The following is a 7832-nucleotide window of genomic DNA, read 5'->3' as shown; positions in this document are numbered from 1 at the left end:
TACTGGAAAAAATCATATGAATGTGAGTACTTTTCTACCAGCATTAGAAAGTGAAAAATGAAGTATGGGCTAGAATAACTGGTTTTAGGTGAAGCTGCTGATATCTCAAACAGCAGAAGGAAATTGTAGGGAGCCCAGTGAAAGCAGGGAACAAAAGTTAAAGTGAATTATTTTCAATGACGGCCACTGTGGAAGATGCCCTACTGTAAGACCTTCCTTTTTAAGGGGTGAGCCTGGGGAACGCTCTCAATATGAAATGTCACCAGGAGAGGTTTTTGAAAAATCAGTGGAAAGGGTAGTATCAAAGTGGCAGCAGCAGATAGCATGAGCCCAATATTTTCTTTGGAACTCAGGGCTGAATTTGCTGAACAATTAATTGTGGCTTCCAACCTATTGTTTATTTTTATTTTAATTTTTTCCCCTTTTGGATGGATGAGAAACGGCACCAGTTTTTTAACAAAGTGCTGCAGAGAGAATTTAAGGAACTACAGAACAGTAAGTCTGGTTTTTGTACCAGAAAAATCAATAGAAGCTGTAACAAATGATAGAGTTAGTAGAGATGTAAAATACAACATAAGGGGAAATAGTTAAAACAGATTTTGTAGGCTGAAGTCATTCCTCACAAATCCGATCTAGTTCTTTGAAGAATATGTAGGTAACGGTGATGCGGTTAATAACAAATTTACAAAAATACTTTCAACAATGCTTTCTACCAAAAGTTCTGGATGGGATTAAGCTGTGATGGGTTAACAATTGGTTAAATGAAGGGAGGCACAGAGTAGGGGTAAATGGTCTCCATTTTCACAATAGAGTGGAAAGTCCATAGTCCCAGTTTTGTGCTGTTTAGTATACTCATAAATGAGCTGAGAAAAGGGGTGGGTGATGTGGTGACAACTGCTGCTTGATCAAAGAAGATATTTTTGAGAAGCCAAAATTCAAACCAACTGTAAAGAGCATCAGAAAGATGCTCTTCATTCCTTAAAGGATGCTCTTTTGTTCCTTCATTCTAATATCATTGCTTGATATTAATTGACTCTAAGATAAAAATGGCAGATGAAATCTGGTGCCCATAAAATCTAAGTAATGCACATGGGAAAACCAATCTCAACTATATGTACAAAATGATAATTTTCTTATTAGCTATAACAATTTGAAGTTATTATACATACTTTTCTGAATCATTATAATGATCAATGAGAATCGAAGGAAAGTTGAATGCTAGAAGTGACAAGGAAAGGAATGGATATCATTTTTCTCACTGCTTACATATTCAGGGTGTTGAATAAGGCATTCATTTCTGATTCTTCCATCTGAAAAGATATTGTAGAGATTGAAAAGGTACAGAGATGGACAGTAAGGTTAACCAGGAATCTGAAATGGCTTTTGCATATGGAGAAATTAAATGAGTTATGCCCTTTAGCTTGGGAAAGAAACTACTGAGATGTATGTGGAGAAGGCTAGTCAGGGATGATTGTTCCCTGTATCTCACAACCCTTGCAGTACGGGCAGTGTAATGGTACTGTTAGACATCTGTATTACATATACTTTTTCTGCACAGCTTGTAATACAGCTTAGGAACTCATTACCATATGAAGCGTCAGCTGTAAAAGTAGGAATGTGTTATGCGGATGGGATGGATTTGGAGAAGAAAGGCCATGAAGAACAAATTGGCACACAGCAGCCGCAGACACCTGCTTGCTGGAAGATCATCTGTGGTCAATAGGGCTCTCTATGGGCCATGTTCCCTGGCAGGAGCATCTGCTAATAGCCTCTGCCAGAGAAGGGCTACAGGAACAAATGGACCTTCAGTCTGACCAAAATGTCTTAAAATATTTTTCCTCATATCCACTCCATCGGCTACATAGCATTAACCCTGATCTTTGCTGTTGACTAAGTGACCAAACGCCAAGGGACTCAGGTGTCTGCTGTGACTCAGATCTTCTGCCAGAAGGAAACTGTGGTTCTGGTGAGCTCTCAGTCAGCCTTGCTTTCAGGCTTACCAAAAGCTTCTGATTCTGTCACTGTCCTGGACTTTCTTTTTTTTTTTTTTTTTTTTTTTTCCCGTTTTATTTTTTTCCCAAGCCTTGATTTCTCTAAAAGTTGGGTTTTAGCTTCCTTCCTTTTTAAGGAGCACAAGTACAGGGTGCAGCTTGAAGAGGCACATGAGTACAATTCCAGCACTTCTCTATTTTGGTCTCACAGAAAAGCAGCATTTAGATTTAAAAATCTCAAGACTTGTGCTATTACCCAGCACGCATTAAGATATTTCTCTGCTGACTTGGCGTGGAGGAAGGAGAGGTGTCCACTAACGAGGCAGCTGAATCATGACAGTATGAAACAGGCTGGATGTGACTCCTCTGTAAAGAACTTTGGGCTGTGAGTCCTAGCAGACAGGTGGGAGATTCTTATTTGTACGTATTAATGACACTTGCTTATCAGACAGTGATAATGCAATGGACAAACAAATGGCATTTCCCTTATTAATATGTAAATTATATGCTAAGAAGAAATGATCAAAGGCTCTTGAAATACAGCAGTAAATGCTAATTTAATTCCTTGCCTTTCAGCATACTGTGCATTGTAGATAGCTCTTTTCCCTAAATGAACATTTAAAACTTTCATTTTGCATGTTTTCATCATCTTTAGATATTTCAGATACATTTTTCCTAAATATGTTGTGCTGTTTGCATATAATGCTCTATCATACCTCATAAAGTTGCCACTCAGAATTTACAGCAGTGAAGGCGGAGGGGCAGAAGAGTGCAAAAAAAATCTTTATGCTGGCACTGTGTTTTGATGTAGAGGCTGATGTGACCAATGGTCTTCTTGAACAGCCTTTCGGTGCTCTGATTCCCTAGAATTGTTTATAGGTTATTAGTAGCATTGAGCAGCAGGTAAAATACTGAGGTGGATTTCCTTGCAAGAAACCAAGCCAAGTAATCCCCTTTTGCAAACACAGTTGGCTCTACCTTGTAAACTATTTTGTTTGCTTGTTTGTTTGCTTGTTTGTTTGTTTGATTGATTTTCCTAATATATATATATATATACATATATATATATATTTTTTTTTTTTCCCCTGGAAATGTGTTCCAGAACTTCAGTCTCTGGATGTCTAGAAATCTGATTTCTTCATAACCATTTTTTCATATTGCCAACACTGTTGGTGAGCTTGGAAGGTTCTTCTCTCTTGTGTTTTCTCTCATGTATTTGTAACACAATCACACCCGGTCTCAGGATGTGGCATCTTTGCTTCTTTTTGGGCTGAGTAAGCCAATTTGTAGTGGTGTCCCCTTACAAGATAAGCTTCTCCATTTCTTCAGTCATCTAAGCAGTATTCCCTGAACATGTGGCCAGGATTGGTGGCACCCCAGCGTAGTGCCTTTTGTGGTGACTCGTGGCTGGGAGCATGCGATGTTTAGGGTTCCTTTTCCCTTACTGGAGCTATGCTAGAAGGGTTGCAGTGGAGGAAAAGTCCTTTCACGTACTCTTTTAGCAGCTGCTTCTGTTGGCTGCAGGAGTAAATTGCAATTTTCCAGCTCTAGTTCTCCTTCGCCCATTTATTTGTGCTTACTAAGAGGAACTAACTGATACTGAGAAGGAAATGCCTGGCGAGCAAGACTCAGTAGGAACCTCCTCTATGCTGTGAGGGTGATTTATATTTAAATCCTTTTGGAGCTGGCTTTATTTAAGTTTTTAGCTGATAGTCTGCTGTGTCTAGCACTGGAAGAAGTGTCAGTTAGTTTTATAGAGAGGATTCCTACTTGCATGACACCTGAAGTGCTATGACACTTTCTGAAAACGCGAGGGACTATTTGCTCCCACTTGCAGCGGGCATGGTGGTGCCATGCAGTAATAACAGTTCAGAGAGGTACATTGAACACACTTGATTTAAGAGAATTTCACTTTTAAAAGTGTCTGAAGCTTAGTCAACAACCTCGTCTCTACTCAGTACACTCATGTGTACTTTCTGAATTCTTTTAGGATGTTCTTTAGACTGAGACTCAGAAATAATTTCCCTTGCTTTAAAGTCCTGCTTCTGAGTGGAGCAGTAAGCTGCTGGAAAGGGCTGGGGATTTTATTCACCAAGAATTGGAAGAGAGTCTTGAGGTGATCTCTCTGCTTCTGATGAAATTCGTTCCTTTATCTAGAAACTCCTAAATCATTCCTGGCAGAGGTGACATTATAAAAATAATTCTGAAGAACAAAAGTTCTTGCCCTTGGAATACTCTGCATTGCACCAAATGGTATACTTTTTTTTTTTTTTTAACTTCATGAGACTACAGCAATTGTAAGATGCATAGAAACTTTCCTTTCCTTTAGATTTCTTTAATCATTATTTCAAGTTGATAGATTTTATTTTTCCTCACACAAATAAGCTGCACAAAACATAGCCAGAGCAGTGTCTGGTGACCACCAGGGCCTTGCAGAGGACATACCAGGTTCATCCCTGTCCCCCCTTAAGGGATTGTGGTGAGCCCAGCCCAGCCTCCTCTTGCTGTTCACCATCTCTGCAGCAATGTGTGTCCGTGGAGCACGCACCGCTCTTCCCATGTAGCAGAGCACGGCACACATTTAGCTGCATGTGATTATTTAAACAGGGACAAAAATAAATCCTTTTCCTATGGCTTCCTCCTTTGGCAGGCAGATGCACTCTGGGGACATAGGCTTTACTGCGGGATAGCAGAGAGAGAATTTTTTTGGAGTCTGTGTCATACACGATTGCCTAATACACCTCAAATTCCCCTCTGAGGAGATTTATTTTATTTTATTTTATTTTATTTTATTTTATTTTATTTTATTTTATTTTATTTTATTTTATTATTTTATTTTATTATTTTATTTTATTTTATTATTTTATTTTATTTTATTTTATTTTATTTTAATCATCAGCAGCTGATTCTTTCTCCTCCTGATGGCGTAAAGAGGTGGAAGCTGCTATACCATCAAGTGAATTTATTCTCAGAATGGGGAAAGTTTATTTGTTTTTTATTGGCAGTAAGAGCAACACCTAAATAGTGCTGAAGCTGAAATATGGGCTTAAGAATTTATGGAAAGCCTGATAGTTACAAGGACACTAACATCTGTCCCTTTCTGTAAATTATTAAATAAAGAAAACCCCAAATTCTAGGAGACAGCAAATATTAGATGAAGGTGGCGATTTTATGTCATGTTATATTTGATGGCAGCTAATTCAGTCTGAATAGAGTTATGACCTAAATGCACAGATAAGGTAATTTTGAAGTAATTTCTGTTGGTCATAGTGATCTTGAGGACATATTTTGGAATATCACTTGGCTTACATTGTCCTGGAAGCTTGTCAAGTCTTGTTTAAATAAGCTTGTTTAAATTCTGCTCAAGAGCTTTTCTGATATATGATAGCAAAGTATTTTATCTTCTATTAGGCAAAATATTCATCATGTGCATAAAAACCTGGAGTTGGTCCGCAGCTCTGCTGTTCAGCTTCAGTGGCGAGTACTTTGCTGGGCAGCTTCTCATATCTGTGTCACCAGAGACTGACCCAGGTGTTTGGATGCCTTCCGGCTCAGGAAGTCCAAGGTGCCAGCTTGGATTTGTCTCAAGGAAGTAAGACACTCTTTAGAGAAAATCTGCAGCTTATCCAGAAGATTCAGCCACAAACACACCATGTAGTCCAAGAAGCAAGTAGACAACCAGAATAAAGACAGATGGAAGGAGGTGAGCTTTGACCTTTCTCTGTGCAGCATTGCAAGCTTCTCCCCAAACAGACTTTAACTCCCTAACACATGATTTCTATAGCTTTTGTATATTTTAAAATCATCAACTTCATGCAGCTGTTCCACTTCTTATATATCTTTGACAGGTATGATTTTTTTTTATTTATCTTTGGTGAATATATTGCAACATGATTTCTGGTATGTACTTTTGATGCTGATGTTTCAGAATACATCAAATGGCTTGAAACAGGAGCTGACAGCATCTCAGCCACAGCAGCTACTGCAGTCCTCTTAGCAGCTGCTGTATCTGTGTGACAAGTAAGAGCCTCTAACAAAAATAAAGTCATTTTACCGTGTACGTCTAATTTGTTAGCTTGATTTACAGGTGATAAGTGATCCTGACCAGATTGGTTCTGACACATAACGAGTAAGGTATCTGGAGGCCTTCCAGTGGCAAAGGCTTTAGTATACTATTTTATAGCATAGTATTCAGTTTAGCATAACTCAGCTTTACAAATTGGCTACGTCTGACCTTGATATTCTCTTATACAGACTGTGATAGTAGTAAATTTTGAGACTGTTCCTAGTTAACCTGATAAAGGAAAAGTTATTTGGGAATGTAAAGACAGCCCATTGCAGAGGCCTCCCCCTAGAAGGTAGCTTCGTGCTATGTGGACAGTGTGAAACTCACTTTTTCCCTGAGCTTAGGGACTTCAGCTTTGTCAATAAAACATCCATGTGGAACGAAACTACTGCTTCAGCTCTTATCTTCCACCTGGTTGCTGGTATGTGGCTGGAAGTCCTACAGAGGGGCACAGTGCTGGGTAGGGATGCTCTGACATGGGCTAGCCTCTGAGTAGGTGCCTCCAAATACTTCCTAAATCTCTGCTGTACCCCCTGGCTGTACTCCTCAGCTCCACTCTGCTGCTTTTGCTAAATAATCTGCCACTGATGTAGCATTCAGCCAGATGTGAAAGTGTTAAAGAGCTTTCAAACGGGGAGGAAAAGTGGTAATGTGTTCAAAGCCAGGATCAGGAATCTATCAAACTTCTGCCTGGTGTCTTAACGGGACAGTGGCCGTGCTGCTCTGCCCTTTCTCTTCATGGCCAAAGGGCGAAACTCAGCCACTGTTACTCAGTGCTAGGGAAAAGTTGTTGGTAGCATGTGAATTTGGGCATCCAAACAGAGAAGCTGGTAGTCTGCCACAGGCTCAAGGCACGGTGAGTGAACTGGGAGCTTGCTGGGTAATTGGTAAAGCAGCTCTCAGATGCACCAGCAACTTTACTGGGGTGACCAGTACAAACAGGGCCAGAATCCCAGCTGTACCCAACCATGTGAACTTATTGGAGATTTATGTTCCTAATGCAGCAATGAGAGGACACTTCACTACTGCTTGCCTTTAATTTTTCCATGCACCAGTGTTACCAGTTGAAGTACTCATGCCAGGTAATCAGACTGAGACCTGGCCCCGTGTCCCAGCGCAGATGCCTGGGTGAAGTCAGGGTGGTGAAGCTCTAACTGATTCCAAAGGGGCTGGCTGTCAACCATTGCAATAAATAATCCTGGTACCAACAGCCCCAAAGTATTTTCAGTTTATTTTCTCATGCTTTACTTACCATTTTATTGGCAAACATCTTTCATGCTGTAAGTAATTCTACAATGTATATAGAGGTAGTAAAACATGCAGTGATTCTTCACCTTTTAAAATTCACTTAGAATGGTGACACGTTTGCTTTTATCTTGTGTGGCTTCCAAGGGAAAAAGAGCATTAAAAGTTTTATGTGTTTGAACATTTTCCTTAAAGAGAGTTCTTCTGGCAGATTTAGTCTCTTATTTGATCCTGCTAAGTATATTCCATTTCTCCAGTGAAGTAGTTATGTATATTTAGGGGAATTAATTCATATTCCTTAAAAAACAAATGTTCTTCCTGTCAGATATTAAAAATGTACCTAAGAGAATTTGGCTTGTTTACTTTTGATTTTTAAGATTTTTACATATTACCATGTCAATGATGTGAATCATTTCACCTTTGGGAGCTCTGCTGTAGGGAGCTCCAGGTAGTTTTTCTGGGAACCGAGAAGGTATGTGGGGAGGGCTGTATAGGTGTGTGCATGCACATATATGCCTATATACAAACTC

The 7832-nt window shown here is 39.6% G+C and overlaps 1 long non-coding RNA gene across 3 annotated transcripts in view; it reads left to right on the top strand.

Moving 5' to 3' along the window:
* The first annotated feature begins 1325 nt into the window (after nt 1-1325).
* Nucleotides 1326-7832, top strand: part of LOC310896678 — a 53632-nt gene continuing 47125 nt past the window's right edge. For all 3 annotated transcript variants that reach the window (XR_014581739.1, XR_014581740.1, XR_014581741.1), the window contains exons 1-2: nt 1326-2394; nt 5403-5694. This is a non-coding gene — a long non-coding RNA (uncharacterized lncRNA). The remainder of the gene's footprint in view (nt 2395-5402; nt 5695-7832) is intronic.

The sequence above is a fragment of the Anser anser genome (genome assembly GCF_964211835.1).
Source record: "Anser anser genome assembly, chromosome: 3".
NCBI classification, from domain to species: Eukaryota; Metazoa; Chordata; class Aves; order Anseriformes; family Anatidae; genus Anser; species Anser anser.
Note: the sequence above shows the minus strand (reverse complement) of the source record. Positions and strands in the feature narration are given on the sequence as shown.